A 17565-nucleotide genomic window follows, 5' to 3' on the forward strand; every position below is an offset into this window, starting at 1 on the left:
CTGGTGCCAGGCGCCAGAGACCAGCCAGATCCCACGTGCTACATTTGCCCTCTGAGCCCCTCCCCACTCCCCCCCCGTCCTGAGGGGGAACCTCCAGTGGTCCACTCTGAGATCCACCATCTGGAAAGAACCAAGAACCAATGCAGCCTACAGATCCACAACTGGGCTAGAGACCCAGGTAGGGTCCTTGAGTGTGTGCGTGTGTGCGTGTGTGTGTGTGTGTGTGTGTGCCAGTCCTGGGGCTTCAACTTAGGGTGTAAGCACTGTCCCTGAGCTTCTTTTGCTCAAAGCTAGTACTCTGCCACTTGAGCCACAGTGCCACTTCTGGCTTTGTGGTACAAAGGAAGCAAACTCAGGGCTTCATGCATGCTAGGCAAGCACTCCACCACCAAGCCACATTCCCAGCCCAAGTCTTTTCTTTTATATTTCTTCTTACAAAAAAAGAAATCCTTTGAGAAATAGATACTATCCTACCACATTTTGGAGCTTAGAAGGAGATAGAGAAGGCTTAGTGGTAGAGTGCTTGCCTAGCATGTATGATGCCCTGGGTTCAATTCCTCAATACCACATAAACAGAAAAAGCCAGAAGTGGTGCTCTGGCTCAGTGGTAGAGTACTAGCCTTGAGCAAAAAGAAGCTCAGGGACAGTGCTTACACCCTAAGTTGAAGCCCCAGGACTGGCAAAAAATAAAAATAAAAAATAAAAAAGATGAGACCTAGATAGGTTCATTAATAAACCTATTGTTAATGACCCAGGACTAAGTGTCAAGTCATGGCTCCAATCTTGTGGATGCCTTCTGAGTCAGTGTTCAAATTAATTTCTCAACTTAATTTTCTCAATAAAGGATCCTTGGTCTGGAGGATTTGAGATTGTTGTGGAGAATATAGGTTCATATTTTAAATAAGAAAAGCATCTTTAAGAAGAACACACACCTATTCCTCTTAAAATTAAAAAAAAATAGTTACAGAAACGTCTGCCGGGCACAGGTGGCTCACGCCTGTAATCCTAACTACGCAGGAGGCTGAGATCTGAGGATCGTGGTTTAAAGCCAGCCCTGGCATGAAAGACTGTAAGAATCTTGTCTCCAATAAACCCCAGAAAACCAGAAGCGGTGCTGTGGCTCAAGTGGCAGAGCACCTAATTGGAGATAAGAGCCTCATGGACTTTCCTATGCATGCTGGCTTTGAACCACGATCTTCAGATCTCAGCCTCCTGAGTAGCCAGGATTAAAGTATGAGCCAGCAGCACATGGCTGAAATGAGGAAATTCTTTTTTTTTGGGGGGGAGGGGTCCGGTTGTGGGGCCTGAACTCTGGGCCTGGGCGTTGTCCCTCAGCTCTTCAGCTCAAGGTTAGCACTCTACCACTTGAACCACAGCACCACTTCCAGCTTTTTTCTTATGTAGTGCTGAGGAATTGAACCCAGGGCCTGGAGCATGCAAGGCAAGTGCTCTACCACTGAGCCACCTTCCCAGCCCTGAAATGAGGAAATTCTTAACCTAGTAGATTCAAGACAGAGGTGGTAGTGACAGTGTGTGTGTGTGTGTGTGTGTGTGTGTGTGTGTGTGTGTGTGAATGGGGGTGGGGAGGACCTGATTTTTAGAGATAGTGACTATGATTTCCTCAGAAGAAATATCCAGACTCAGGCCTCTTTTTTTTCAGGTGGAGAAAAGATGGGCCCAGGGCCCAGAGGCGGTAAGCCAGGAGCCAGCTCTCAGATGGCCTTGGACTGAGGAGGAGAATGCTGCAGTTTCTGGGAGCCAGGCAGGGCACCCTGGCTCTGGAGAGGAGCTCTCTCCTGTCGAGCCATGCGGAGGGTGAGGTAGAGCCTCTGCAGTGTCTGTCAAGACAAGATTTACGGCCACCAGAGGCTTGGGAAGGTTACAGAGAAAGAGCATGGCGCAGTATCTGGAGCCTGCAGTACCTGAGGTGAGCCTAGCTCAGCCAGGCTCAGGGCCTGGGCCCAGGCTCAGGACAGCCCCCCGGGGCAAGCTGGTGTATCGAGCTGGGTCAGGGGCAGACCAGGCCCACAGCCCTGAACATAGAGGCTGGCCTGGGCTATGTATTAATCAATGCAGGGGCTGGGAAGGTGGCTCAGTGGTAGAGTGCTCGCCTAGCATGCATGAAGCCCTAGGTTCAATTCCTCAGTACCACTTACACAGAAAAATGCACAAGTGGTGCTGTGGCTCAAGTGGTAGAGCGCTAGCTTTGAGTCAAAGAAGCTCAGGAACAGCACCTAGGCCCCGAGTTCAAGCTCTATGACTGGCAAAAAGAAAAAAATCAGAAATGTATTAATCAATGCAGGCTTGCATGGATGGAGCATGGAGGCCCAGGTCTTCTCTGTGGTGTGATGGTCTCATGTCACCAGTATCAATATTATGAGCAGCTCTCTAACGTGAGTGCCATGCCAAGCACCCCCCCCCACACACACACTTCAGCCTTGAACCAGCCCAGCTAATCCAAACATTGTGGGGAAGTGGTCCTGACTGTCACAGTGGCTAAGATACAAAAAGCCCTGCACAAGAAGGTTTGGAGCATACTTCAGTGTTAGAGTATTCAATCCCCAACACCATCACCCAAAAGAGTCCTGCACAAACCTGTCATGGTAGTGCTCTCTTGTAATCCCAGCACTTGGAAAGATGAAACAGGAAGAGCGATGCTGGTGGCTCACACCTGTAATCCTAGCTACTCAGGAGGTTGAGATCTAAAGATGAAGGTTAAAAGCCAGCCAGGGCAGGAAAGTTTGTGAGACTCTTATTTCCATCTATCCATTCAAATGCCAGAAGTGGTGCTGTGGCTCAAGAGGTAGAGCCTTGAGCTAAAAAGCCAAGTGAAAGTGTGAGTTACGGGTATCCCACACAGATATCACAGCTTTCTGTTGATTGTTTACATTTGTATTCTTTGCACCCATTCCTTCTTTCCTAGCCTGGCTTCTACAGTTGGAATCAGACAGGAGGCCAGGGCTGGAGAACACCAAAGAACAGCCAGTGAGTAGTTCCTCAGGGTTCTCCTATCTCGTGGATCTGAGATGCTGGAAACAGGCTGGAACAGGTAAGTGCTTTCTTGCCCTAGTCACCTGCTATGGTTAGATGCTCCCAAGCTTGGTTCCCAGCCTGGTGTTATTGGGGCATAGGGGAACTTTAGGAGGTGGAGCCTACTGGGAGGTGTTTAGGCCATTGGGGGCATGGCCTGATAAAGGATTGGAGTAGCCCAATCTCCTCTTTCTCCTTTACATCCTGTCCATGAAGTGAGTGTTGCTCAACTGTACACACCTGACATGATGTTCTGTGATGCCACAGGCTCAAAGAGCAACAACTGACCATGGACTCTAACCTCTGGAACTGCGAGTGAACTACAATAAACTTTTCCTCTTTATAAGTTGATTGTCTCAGTTATTTTGCAAGTGATGGAGAGCGGAGTAACACATCCTCCCACCTCACACACACACACAAAGAAGTTGTTCCCACCCTGGCCTGAATTTGGATCACTCTGCTACTTTTGGATCACTTTTCCTAAGCGCGCCCTTTTGGTTTGACCGCTGGTAACGCCAGCATTTTTCCTATTGTACTGCTTTTTATCAGCTGGACCCAGAGATTTTAAAGCTGCCTGCTCATTCGTTAGGGCCATGGTGACATGGGTGTTTGGATGCCCCTTTAAACTAAGGACAAGGGTGTGCTGGGTCCTCCCTGCAAGACAAGTATCCATCCTTGAGGTGAGAATTTTCCTTTGTAAACAAGTTTTATGCCAAGAGGACCCATTTTCCCAAGATTTCCCCCCACAAGGGTAAGTGTCCTTAAGATAACCTTTCTCACTTCCCAGAGCACACTAATGATAATTATTTGGACAAACAGACAAAGTCAAAGGAAAAAGAGATGTTCTTTTCCCTTTTTCCTAAATGTTGCAGCTTATAAGGGAATGTGAGGCTTAAAGCAAACCGAATTTGTGCCTAGGTGCCCCAAATCAAGCTATTCACTGATGCAGAATTTTATTTTATTTTTTTTTGGTACCAGTCTTGGGGCTTGAACTCAGGGCTGGGGCACTATTCTTGAGCTTTTCTGCTCAAGGCTAGCACTCTACAACTTTGAGCCACAGCTCCATTTCTGACTTTCTGGTAGCTAATTAGAGGTAAGAGTCCCACAGACTTGGACTTTTTTGCCTGGGCTGACTTTGAACCATGATCCTCAGAGTAGTCTTCTGAATAGCTAGGATTACAGACGTGAGTCACAGGCATATGGCTCATTTGTGCAGAAATTATGATCCCTGGTTTCCAGGCCTCATTTTCGCTACTCTCTCCTGCCTCGTGGGTACCTGCTATCTCTTGATTCAATGGATTAATCCCCTCTGATCCGTTCAGTTTAGGCAAAGAAGAGTAAAGCCTGGGATGTATAGAGTATGGACTCTTCTAGGTGTCAGTGTTTGTTTTATTGTTGTGTGTGTGTGTGTGTGTGTGCGTGCACGCGTGCACGCACGCACGCGTGCGCACATGTGGAGCTTGACCTCAGGGCCTGTATGCTACCTCTTAGCTTTTTCACTCAAGGCTGGTACTCTACCATTTGAGTCACAAATCCACTTCTGAACTTTTGGTGTTTAATTGGAGATAGTCTCACATGTCTCAAAGCTGTCTTTGAACTGTGATCCTCAGATCTCAGCCTCCTGAGTAGCGAGGATTACTAAAATTACAAGGTATGAGCTACCAGCACTTTGCTTGGTTACACATCTTGATGGAGTTCATCAAGAATGTGCTAGAAGCCAGGCACTGGTGGCTCACCCCTGTAATCCTAGCTCAGGATGGTTGAGATCTGAGGATCACCGCTCAAAGCCAGCCCAGACAGGAAAGCCCATGAGACTCTTATCTCTAATAAACCACCAGAAAACCGGAAGTGGCACTGTGGCTCAAGTGGTAGATCGCTCGCCTTGAGCTGAAGAGCTGAGGGACAACGCCCAGGCCCAGAGTTCAAGCCCCACAACTAAAAGAAGAAGAAGAAAGGAGGAGGAGGAGGAGGAGGAGGAGGAGGAAGATAGAATGCCCAGACAAGACCAGAGCTAGGTAGATGGACAGAACTCTGATCTGCTGTTTGCTGCGGATTAACACTGTGCATGTATGCTGTGAGAACCTTTCTCATAGAGCTAAACCTACCCACAAATCATTGGGCCCAGGAGTTAGGGGACCCTCTCACAGATTAGGGGAAGGCAGAGGCTTGTAAGCTGCCTGCATCTTTTCTTTTTTCTTTTTCTTTTTCTCTTTCTTTCTTTTCTGTCTGTCTGTCTATCTGTCTTTTTTGGCAGCTGTGGGGCTTGAACTCAGGGCTTAGTTGCTATACCTCAGTCTCCTTGTGCTCAAGGCTAGTGCTCTACCACTTGAGCCACAGTACCACTTCTAGTATTTGAGTGATTAATTGGAGAAAAGAGTCTCTCAGGGACTTTTCTACCCAGGCTGGCTTTGAACTGGATCCTCAGCCTCCTGAGTAGCTAGGATTACAGACTGAGCCATCAGTGCCCAGCTGGCTGGCTGCCTCCTTACACCAACAAAATGAGCCAGTGAACCAGTGCCAATGTGCGTGAGCTCCAAAACTGCCATGGTGTCACTTCTGCTCTCCAAATCTCACATCACTATCTTGCCTATGGCTTACCTGGGGAAGGGAAAAATAACAATTCACCTGTAACAAATCCACCCAGCCTCTGCAGCATTTGTCACAATGCTCCCAGTTGTGTATGGAGATGTGTCACGCCCCTTTGTCACCTAACCACCCTAACTCTTGTCATTTGTTATAGAAAGGGGCCTGGGCTTTGGAGGCCCACAGAGCTGGGCTCAAACTCAATCATCTGCCAGGTACCAAGTAAGCTCTAAGCCTCAAGTTTATCCATTTGTAAAATAGGGATAATAAGACATAGCATGCAGAAATAACGGAAATATTAAAACTCCAGGTGTCCTTCTATATCTGTGGGGAATTAATTGGTGCTAGGATGCCCAGAGATTGACTAAACTCCACAGATAATATAAAATCCACAGGTGCTTGTAAACCAGGGCTTCAACCATGCTAGACAAATGTCCCACCATTGAGCTACAGCCTCTGTCTTCTCCCCCAATTTTTTTTTTTTTTTGCCAGTCCTGGGGCTTGAACTCAAGGTCTGGGCACTGTCCCTAAGCTTCTTTTGCTCAAGGCTATACTCTACCACTTGAGACACAGAACCACTTCCAGCTTTTGCTGTTTATGTGGTACTGAGGAATGCCCCCCCCTCCCCGCCCAGGGCTACATGCATGCTAGGCAAGCACTCTACCACTAAGCCACATTCCCAACTCTTCTCCTTTATTCTTTACATCATCTCTAGGTGTTTATAACTGATATAGTGAAGCTGAGTGTGGGTGGCTCATGCCTCTAATCCTAGTTACCCAGGAGGCTAGATCTGAGCCTCTGAGCTTGTGGTTCAAAGCCAGCTGGGACCAAAAAAAAAAAAATCTAGGAAATTCCATCTCCATTAACCAGCAAAAAGCTGGACTGGAGGCATGGCTCGAGTAATAGTAACCCTTTAAAAGCAGAGGCTTTTCTCCAGCTGGTAGCAGAGAAGGAAGTAAGCAGATTGGAAGCGTGGAAGCAGATTGGAAGCTGTGGAAGCAGTCTCGGGGCTGAGCCAGATGAGCCAAAGGATGACCTGAAAGACGCCTCAAGCCGCCCCTGGCTGAGAGTTGGAAAGAAAATGGAGACATCAGGCTTCCACTCCAACCAAAACAAATTGTACCAGACCAACAAGCCTGGAAGGGAGCCCAGATGGGACATTAGAGTGGCTGACACCTCAATTTCAGCCCTGCGAGACTTCTAGCAAAGAATCCAATCAAACAATGCAGAACTGCCGGCCTACTAAGCTGTGAAGTAATAAATGGATGCTGTTTGAAGCTGCTAAGCAGGTGGTGATGTGTTGTACAGCAACTGAAAACACCTATGTAGATTTGCTACAAAGGACTTTATTCTTTAAGTCCCATAAGGGTGGTACTAGCAATCCTGCTCATCTGAATGAAGTGTTTCAGAGAAGTACAGCCTCTTTCTCAAGATCCAACAACCAGCTCATTTCTAGAGAGTCCCTGTACTCAGGTCAGCCACTCTGACTTTCTTAAGGCTTAAAAGGTAACCAGAGGGGGTAACCTATCATGCAAATGAAGTGGGATGTGGCTTGCTCAGTGGTTGGTGAGAAGGTGTAACCCAAACCATGGCTTCCATCATCTGGACAGGTAGGGCGGGCTTCCCACAGCTGCCAATGGAAAGCAACAATTTTGTTAACCTGTTTATTCATGTATTATAATAGATAATGGGGCCCAGTGGCTCAACGCTCAGATTCACCTCTGGCTCACAAAGGAGGCATAGAAGCCATTAGTGCCCTACAGCAGGGAACACACCAGGCATTCAGTTTGGTTCTTAAATATCATTCTCCAATAAAAAGGAACCAAGACCGTTTAGAAAACAAATGGTTGATTCCAGTGCTGGCAAAGAGGAACCAGAGGTTGAGCCTGGAACATCTTAGTTACCAAGGAGTAAGGAAGTACTTAAAAATCACAACAAACAGAAAACAAACAAACAAAAGACAGAACTCATGTTTGGTGGGCACATCTGTCATCCCAGCAGTCAGGAGGCAGAGACTGAACTGCTGAGTTCTAGGCCAGCCTGAACTACATAGTGAAATCCTGTCTCAAATATTTCTGAGCTTGTAGGTGGATGCCAGTGGTTCACGCCTGTAATCCTAGCTACTCAGAAGGCTGAGATCAGAGGATCACGTTTCAAAGCCAGCCAAGGGCAGGAAAGTCCATGAGACTCTTATCCCCAACAAACCACCAGAAAACCAGAAGTGGAGCTGTGGCTCTAGTGATAGAGCTCTGGCCTTGAGCTGAAGAGCGCAGGGACAGCGCTCAGGCCCTGAGTTCAAGCCCCATGACCAACCAAATAAAATAATAAAAATCTGAGAGTGACGGTACATGAATGTAAGTTTGGAAAATGGGAGGCCAAAGCAGGCGGAAAAAAAAAGGGAAGGGGGAATTAATAGAAAGGAGCCAACCTAAAGGAATTTCCAATGACAAACTGCAACAAACAGTAAAGTAAGTAATGATATGCTGTATAAAGTGGAATATTATTCAGTCAAAAAGAGGATGATAGCTGGGCCCTGGTAGTTCATGCCTGTAATCCTAGCTACTCAGGAGGCTGAGATCTGAGGATCATGGTTCAAAGCCAGCCTGGGCAGGAAAGTCTCTGTGAGACTCTTATCTCCAGTTAGCCACTCAAAAACTGGAAGTGGTGCTATGACTCAAGTGGTAGAGCGCTAGCCTTGAACCCAAAGAGGCTCAGGGAGAGTGCCCAGGCCCAGAGTTCAAGCCCCACAACCAAAAAATAAAAATAAGTAAATAAAAGTTAAGGATGTTGTTCAGGGGGTAGCATTGCATGCCTACTATGTGTGAGGTCCTGGGTTCAATGTTCAGTACAGAAAAAAAAAAAAGTGTGGGATTCTGACATGTGCTATATGTATATGAACCCTGGAGGTGGGGTATAGTTTATGGAAAGTGAAAACATCAGACCCAGAAACACAGATACAGTGTGATAATCATCAAATCAGAAAGGAGATACTGCTTACTAGGGACTGGGCAGGGGGTAAGGGGAGTTAGTATTTACTGGGGGTTGAGTTTCAGTGTGAGAAGATGAGAATTTCAGGGCATGATGGTGGCATTAATAATGTGACTGCACTTTATGCCACAGAACTGTATGCTTAGGAGTGGTGGAAATTATAAATTTTGCCAGGTGCCAGTGGCTCACACCTGTAATCCTAGCTATTTAGGAGTCTAAGATCTGGAGGACTGAGATTAAAGCCAGCTGGGATTACAGCTGTGCTCTACCACACTTGGCTTTTAATTTGCAGCAGCGAAGGCTGGTTCAGCCCCAGGACATTCAAGATAACCAAGCTCTTCATGGGGCAGCCGAGAGAGGTGAGCAGAATGTGGCTTCTGGAAAACCAAGGCTGGTGAAACTGTAGGAATTTACAGCAGGGAGCCAGGGTGGATGAGAGCTCTTGCCTGCCCTCTGCAGGTGGAAAGCAGGTACTGTCAGTGAAGCTGGGGGGCAAGGTCCCTCCAGCCTCCTTTCAGAAAGAACCCCTGACAACCACTGCCAAAATCTGCAAACAAATAGGGACTCGAATAGAGGACTCTTCTTTATTATTTTTCATAGGGGCTAATGGTTTCTTTTCTTTTTCTAAATTTTAAATATATTTTTATTGTAAAGATACTGTACAGGGGGTTATAGTTACAAGAGCAAGGTAATGAGTCCATTTCCTATCGAGCACTGTTACCTCCTCTGTCTCTTCTTTATTATTAACTTACATTATTATTATTATTATTGAAGTGATGTACAGAGAGATTACAATTCCATGATTCAGGTAATGAGAACATGTCCTTTGGTACAGTGTCTTCTGTTCCCAAATAGAGGATTCTTAATCAAATTGGAAGAAGAGTCTAGAAACTTGAACCCAGGAAAGGCACTGCTTAACCTATGCAATGACTGCAATTGAAGGAATGGGTGTCAATTTAATGGTACCTGTGCGACCTCTAGTGGAAAAAGGTACAAATTACTGGTTTTAATTTGCCAATTTAGTTATTTCTCTATCTGGGGTAGAGTGGTTGCTGGAACCCCATGGGTACCAAAATCGGTGGGTACTCAAGGACCTTATGTAACATAGTGTTGGGAGCCGACAGTAAAGTTTAAAGGTCATCTTGACGCCGCTGCTCACTTGAAGGTACGTACAAGGAACTGGCTTACTTAAAAAACACCAGGTGTGGAAGTGGTGCTGTGGCTCAAGCGGTAGAGCGCTCGCCTTGAGCACAGGCCACCAGTTGACCTTGTCTTGTTTTTACTGCACTCTGTTTTTACTGAAAATTTCCTTGTTTTTCTGAACTATTGTAACTTTATGTTACTTCTTGACTTCTAATAGTATATATTCGGGAAAGTTAAAAACAAACGGTGCTGCAGTCTTGAGCTGCAGACCTCCCGACCCCATCCTTTGTCTTATGTCTTTCTTTTTCCTCATTCTCTCCCCCTAAATCAGGATTTCCTTTCATTGCTGGCAGGCTCCGGCAACATAGTACAGTATTTGCATCAAAGCTATGCATATTCTGCTTTAAATCATCTGTAAATGACTTAAAAACTTAGCACACAGTAACAGTAGCATACACAAAAAGTTTTAAATTAGGGCTGGGAAGGTGGCTCAGTGGTAGAGCGCTTTCCTTGCATGCCTGAGGCCCTGGGTTCAATTCCTCAGCACCACATAAGCAAAAAGAAAAAAAAGCCAGAAGTGGCACTGTGGCTCAAGTGGTAGAGCGCTAGCCTTGAGCTGAAGAGCTGAGGGACAGCGCCCAGGTCCAGAGTTCAGGCCCATGACTGGACCCAAACAAATTTTTTTTTTCAAGTTTTAAATGGTATTGTTAAGGGAATAATAAAGTCTGTGTAGGTGTTCAGTCCAGACAAAACTCTCAACCAGGGACTGATGGCTCACACCTGTAATCCTAGATCCTCAGGAGGCTGAGATCTGAAGATCACGGTTCAAAGCCAGCCGGGGAAGGAAAGCCTATAACACTCTTATCTCCAATGAACCACCAGAAAACCAGAAGTGATGCTGTGGCTCAAATGGTAGAGCACTTGCCTTGAGCTGAAGAGCTCAGGGACAGCGCCCAGGCCTCATAAAAACAAACAAGCAAACAAAAAGCCCACCTTTTTGCTCTTTGTTTGAGTCCCACCTACAGGATCTGCAGATATAGAATGCTGACTGTACACTATGTACCCTTGTGGAGGGAAGTTTCTGCTTTGAGATTCTAGGTGTCAGCAAGTAGAAAGGATTCACTGAAGGACATACAGGGCTGGTGGCAGGTTGTGAGTCATTCCATGTCCCTGTGAGAGCTGCCAATAGTCCTCTGATTGGGTGGAGCCTCATGAGGCGGGTGAAGATGAGGAGAAGAGAGTAGGCATGTGTCTCCAGTCCCTAACCCTGGCCTGAACTCCCATGTTGGCCTATTGATGCTGTGTGAGTTGGGAAAGCCCTTCAGCTTCTCGGGGCCACAGTGTTTTCATCTGTAAAATGAGTAATTGTGGTCTCCACTCTTGAGAATGATAGGAGTTAAACAAAATGGTGGATTATAAGGGTATGCAATGGTGCTTGACCTATGGAACGATAACAGATGGGTCCAACATTTAACCTCAGGTCTTGGTCCAGAGAAGCAACTCCTTAGGGAGTGCTCCAAGGCCGGGCACTGGTGACTCATGCCTGTAATCCTAGCTACTCAGGAGGCTGAGATCTGAGAGTTGCTGTTGGAAGCCCTCTTAGGTAGAAAAGTCCATGAGACTCTTTATCGCCAATTAACCAGTAAAAAAAAAACTGAAAGTGGAACAGTGGTTGAAGTGGTAGAGCACCAGCCTTGAGTGAAAAAGCTAAAGGACAGTGCCCAGGCTCTAAAATCAAGCTGCATTACACACACACACACACACACACACACACAGAGTCCCTAACTAAGCTTTCTGAAGGACTCAGATGCCATGGAACTTGCACAGAACTTTCCTTGCAAACTTTTTTTTTTTTGTCGGTCGTGGGGCTTGAACTCTGGGCTTGGGTGCTGTCCCTGCACTCTTCAGCTGAAGGCTAGCGCTCTACCACTTGAGCTACAAAGCCACTTCTGGTTTTCTAGTGGTTAATTGGAGATGAGTCTCAAGGACTTTCCTGCCCTGGCTGGCTTTGAACCATGAATCTCAGATCTTAGCCTCCTGAGTAGCTAAGATTACAGGCGTGAGCCACCAGCGCACGGCTTTTCCTTGCAAACTTTATGCTTCTGTATTCTCCTTCTGTACTGTCCCTAGAGTGCCCTTCTCTGCCCTCTCAGCCTCTGTAACCACATTCTCGCTTGGTAAGACAACACAAAGATCACCTTCCTCTCTAAGGCCTTCCTGAACAGTTGGGCCTAGTCACCTGTTTCCTTAAATTTCCCTTTTTTTAAAGCCATACTGGGGCTTCAACTCAGGGTCTTAAGTTTGCTAGGCTGGTGCTCTACCACTTGAGCCACTGCACCTCCATCCCCCTTAGACTCCCCTCTACTTGCTTGCACTAATGAGCAACTTGTGCACGGTAGCTTTGGGCTTGCTGCTTTTGTTGGATAATTCTCTTCCCGTGTTTCATTACCTAATGGAATTTTGTTTTCCAGTGAGCCTGATGGCATTTGCCATTGTTTCTCCTTACAAAATAAAACAGTGCTAGAGTTGGGCACTGGTTGCTCACACCAATAAACCTAGCTACTGCTTGGAATGCTGAGAATGAGAGGATCAAGGTTCAAGGCCAGCCCGGGCACATGCATGAGACTCCTTTTCTACCAATAGCTGGATGTGTTGACACGCATCTTATACGACCTATATTGGAAGCTTGGAGGTAAAGAAGAGAATTGCCATTCTAGGTTAGCCTAGGCAGAAAATATCTGCAAGACTCCATCTCATCAGAAAGAAGGTGTGAAGATGTGAGGCTGTCATCCCAGCTACAAAGGGAAGCAAAAATTTGGAGGATGACAGTCCAGGACATGGCTAGACAGGAAGCATGATCCCATCTCAAAAATAACCAGCACAGCCAGGTATTGGTGGCTCATGCCTGTAATCCTAGCTACTCAGTATGCTGAGATCTGAGGATCATGGTTCAGAATCAGCCTGGGCAGGAAAGTCCGTGAGATTCTTCTTTCCAATGAACCACCAGAAAACCAGAAGTTGAGCTGTGGCTCAACGTGGTAGAGTGCTAGCCTTGAGCAAAAATGCTCAGGGACAATGCCCAGGCCCTGAGTTCAAGCCCCACAACCGACAGCAGCAGCAGCAACAATAATAATCATCACAAAAGACACCAAAGCATCTGCCTAGAATAGGGCCCTTCAGAGAGCTGTGTGCCGAAATGGAGTATGGTACATGTATCTAAAACTATTCCAGACACAGAGGACAAACCATGTAAAGACTCAGAAAAAGAGCCAGGCGCTGGTGGTTCACGCCTGTAATCCTAGCTACTCAGGAGGCTGAGATTTGAGTATCGCGGTTCAAAGCCAGCCCCGGCAGGAGAGACTGTGAGACTCCTATCTCCAATAAACCACCAGAAAACCGGAAGTGGCGCTGTAGCTCAAGTGGTAGAGCGCTCGCCTTGAGCTGAAGAGCTGAGGGACAGCGCCCAGGCCCAGAGTTCAAGCCCCACGACCGACAAAAAAAAAAAAAAAAAAGACTCAGAAAAAGAATAACACCCACAAGCCAAGGAGAGTGTCTTCAGAAGAAACCAGGCTGGTCTTGATCTCAGATTTCTAGTCTCTCACAAATTTTTGTCATTATAGCTAAAAACAACAACCAACCCCCACCCCCGCAATTTTCTATGTCTTTTCTGCCTGTTTAAAAAAAAGGGGAGGTTGAAGATAGGATAAGGTCCGTGGTTGTCATAATAGCATTTTACCAGTGCCAAATTTCCTGGTGTTAATGTTATACTATGGATATGTAAAATGTCATCATTGAAGGAAGCTGGGTGAGGGGCATATGGGACTCTTATTTTGTGCTAGTTTTACAATTTGCTGTAAGTCTATAGTTATCTCAAAATTTTTCAAAAACTTAAAATGTGTTGAGGCTGATTCTAGGTATAAAATTATATTAAATATTCAAATAATGTATATATAATAGGATATACAAATTTGGGCTATGTAAGCCTATTTATTAATAAGCTTTTAAATTAAAAAGATTGATAATAATTTAAGTGGACTGTGTGAAGAGATTTCTTTCTTTCTTTGTTGTTGTTGCTGTTCCTGGGGGGGATGAACTTAGGGCCTGGGTGCTGTCCCAGAGCTGTTTTTGCTCAAGGCTACTAGCACTCTACCAGTGGACCACAGTTCCACTTCCAGCACCTGATTGTCATGGGAATTCTTATCAATATCTTGGTGAATTAAAAATGTCGTTGGACAAGGGAGGTAATCAGGGAAGGAATGAGAAAGAAAGAGGGACCAGCTGATACTAAGCAAATAGAAAAAAAATGTACATATTACCCAATTTATAAAATATTAGTTTTACTGTTAAGGTCATAGAGTTCATAAGCAATGTAGATTACGATAATGGTGACTATCATTGTGAAGATTAAAAGGTGTTTGTGACTTTAGCTAAGTATAACTAATGCTACAGTATTGTGAAATTTATTTAGTCACATAATCGCAATAAGGAAATATTTGGAAAAAATAAAAAGACAAAAAAAGTCATAGGATCTGGGTGCTGGTAGCTCACGCCTATAATCCAAGCTACTCAGGAGGCTGAGAGCTGAGAATCGCAATTCAAAGCCAGTGTGGGCAGGAACATCTATGAGATTTATCTCCAATTAACCACCAGAAAACTGGAAGTGGTGCTGTGGCTCAAAGTGTAGAGCACTAGCCTTGAGTAAAAAAAGTTTGGGTACAGTGCTCAGGCTCTGAGTTCAAGCCCTGGTGAACAACAACAAACTGTAAGAAGTAGGGAATTGATGGCTGATGCCTGTAATCCTAGCTACTCAGGAGGCTGAGATCTGAGGATCATGGTTTGAAGCCAGCCTGGGCAGACAAATTTTCAACTTTTATCTCCAATGAGCTAGCAAAAAGCTGAGAGTAGAGGAATGTCTCAAGTGGAAGAACATCAGTGGTTCGAAATTCAAGGCCCAGTAAAATATCATATGAGCTAGACTTTAATCCCAACACTGAGTTGGCTGAGGCAGGGGGATCTTGAGTTCTAGGACAACCTGGGCTACATAGACCTAGTCTCTAAATAAATAAGTAAATAAATAACCAGATGACAGATTAAATCTAGGAGAATACTCATCAAAAATATTAAAAGTAATTGTTTCTGGGCACCAGTAGCTCGTGGCTATAATCTTAGCTAACTCAGGAGGCTGGAATATCAGGATTGCAGTTCAAAGCCAGCCCAGGCAAGAAAGCCTGTGAGACTCTCATCTCCAATTAACCATCAAAAAGTCTGAAACAGGGCTGTGGTTCAAGTAGTGAAGCACTAGCCTTGAGCAAAAAAAGCTAAGGGACAATACCAGGCCTTGAGTTTAAGCCCCAGCACGCGCGTGCGCGCGCACACACACACACACACACACACACACACCAGATTGTCAGAAGACAATGGAACTGCATGTGATCTTTTGTCTTCTTTCTTATTAATATATGTCTATTTGTGTACAATGAAAATATTTAATAAAGCACCCTTAAAGAGCAGAGTGTATAATATTTCAGATGGGTTGAACAAAAACATTATTTAGTAGGAGGAAAAAAAATGAATAGTACCAGAGTCAGAAATGGCATGATGGGGCCACTAAGACGTCGGCAAAAGAGGAAGCAGCACGTTATGATAAGGTTCCAAGCAGGCTCTGATGTTTTCCTCCAGAACACTGAATTCTCAAAGGGCTGCAGCAAACGCCTGGAGTCTGAGCAGTTACAGCTCTAGTTTGACTCTCTTACTCTCAAGGACAGTGACCTTGTGTAAAACCCTCTCAGGGACTCAGTTTCTCCCTCTGCAACTCGGAAAGAGATACACCTCAAGGACTTCATAATCGTTTTGGTTCCATCCCGTTAAGTAACAGCTTTTCTAAGCGCCAAATGGGAGAGCCCCGCTAAGCAGAGCGGAAGCCGCCGAGGTTAACATCGGTCGGCCACACCCCCTCAGGCCACGCCCACACGACCCGCCCCCTTCCAAGGCCCCACCCCTCCCGGGTTGTACTCTTGACCCCGCCCCCGGCGTGCGTCTGCCGGAAGTTCCCGGGCGCGCGCGGCTGTGGCACCCTCCCTTCTCCTTGCCGTGCGTCCACCGGAAGTGCCCGCCCGGCAGGTGACAGCCGCGGGGCTCAGAGCGACCGGCTGCACCGACGCACCGGGGGAGCCGGAGAAGGAGGCCGCGGACATTTTGCTGCTAAGCCGAACCGAGGGGTGACACCCGGAGCCGTTTGGACCTAGGGGTGAGGAAACGGGGAGCTCAGCGAGGCTGGGGAAGGAATGGGCCGGCGTCCGGGGTCCGCGGTGAGGGGGCTGCGGGGTCAGAGGTCACGGGGAGGACGCGGCGGCGGCGGCGGGGCGCGAGCGGCGTCTCCCGCCGCGGGAGGCGGGAAGGCTGTGGGTTCATTCATTTGCTCCGCGCCCGGCCGGCCGTCTGCAGCCTGCACCCGGGCCGCGCTGGGTCTGCAGCGACTTCTAGACTTGGGCCCGCCCGGGAAGCCCGTTCCTGGCCCGGGGAGAAAACTCTGAGGCCTCTTCGGCGTTTTCGGGCTTCTCTCTCTTTACCAGGTTTCCAAAGTGCGAGTATGCGGGAGGGGTGTCAAGAAATAGCCCTGCTTCCCCCCCCCACCTCCTCACCCCCCCCTCCCCGTGGAAGGGCAGGGCTTGATCTGCCCTTTGGGTCCTGGGGAGCAGTTGACGGAATGGGGACACCTGTGATAAGGCTATTAAACACCCTTTGGAGTGAGTTGGAGTGACAACTGGATGGGTTATTCCATCCCTGGCTATTCCTCCCCTGCTGTGGGCGAAGCACTTCACTCCCAGTGCTACATTGAAGCCTCACAGCAGCCTGCCTCAGGTAGCTCCTGTTGCCCTAATTTTTATCATCGGGGACACTGAGGCACACGGAGGTGGAGTCACAGATGGAAAGTTAAGGTCATTGCAGTGGCGGAAGCAGAAGCAGAGTTTCTGACATAGGTTTTCGGGGACCAGCAAAGTACAGAAACCAAAGAAGCTGGATTTGGGGTGTCGGAGTTGTTTTTTTACTCATTTGGATTGATGTTGAGATGTGGCCTTATTGCTTGTTTTTTTTTGTCTGATCTTCAAAGGGGGCGTTTGATTGACTTTCTTTAGGAAGCTGTTGCTATAAGTGACCTAACCTTTCAGGACAAGCACTTAAGGTTTTCCTATCGGGAACCAAACCATAAGACACAAAACAGGACATCCACGATGCTAATATTTAGCTAGAAGCTCTGGAGAGCAGTTGAGCCGCATTCCTTTCCCAGGGAAGAGAAAAGAACCACATGACCCTTAGGAGATCTTTTGGTCCTAGATTCTAGAAGAACATACCCAAGGGAAGGGTCTTTGAGCACCTGAAAAATAGGCAGGCCTGTGTCTGGGAGATGGTGACATGATTTAGTGTCTCGAGGACAAGACTCAAGCTGAGCCTTTTTTCTTTTGCAGACATTTCACTTGTGGCAATTCTGCTTCAGTTTCTCTGATAGCAGCACATTTCTATCCCCTGCTTGTACATAAGCCTTAATGAACCTGCGCTTTCTGCATGCTTCTGAAGAAAACTATGGTTATTAATGTTACTGTAATTCCTTCTCTTTCTCCTTTCTGATGTTTCCCTAGTTCCATTCAGTTCACAGAAACTTAATATTGTCACCTTATCCCCATCCTTCCAGAGGATTTTGAGATAAAGTGACTTGTCACAGATGGTAGGCACATGAGCAGAGCTCAGAGCCTCTGTATCACTGTCCTCTGTTGAGCCCAGACATCTCTGACCTCTTAGAAACTGTCATGAGCTTCACTAGAT

At 46.7% G+C, this 17565-nt stretch overlaps 1 protein-coding gene across 2 annotated transcripts in view; it reads left to right on the forward strand.

Moving 5' to 3' along the window:
* Positions 1–15828: 15828 nt before the first annotated feature.
* Ap1b1 (adaptor-related protein complex 1, beta 1 subunit) overlaps positions 15829–17565 on the forward strand; it is a 50814-nt gene continuing 49077 nt past the window's right edge. The window contains exon 1 of one of the 2 annotated variants that reach the window (XM_013014402.1): positions 15829–15991. The gene's annotated coding sequence lies outside the window, so the exon portion shown is untranslated. The remainder of the gene's footprint in view (positions 15992–17565) is intronic. The other variant, XM_013014403.1, reaches the window with a different exon arrangement.

The sequence above is a fragment of the Dipodomys ordii genome, unplaced genomic scaffold (genome assembly GCF_000151885.1).
Source record: "Dipodomys ordii isolate 6190 unplaced genomic scaffold, Dord_2.0 Scaffold23, whole genome shotgun sequence".
Lineage (NCBI taxonomy): Eukaryota > Metazoa > Chordata > Mammalia > Rodentia > Heteromyidae > Dipodomys > Dipodomys ordii.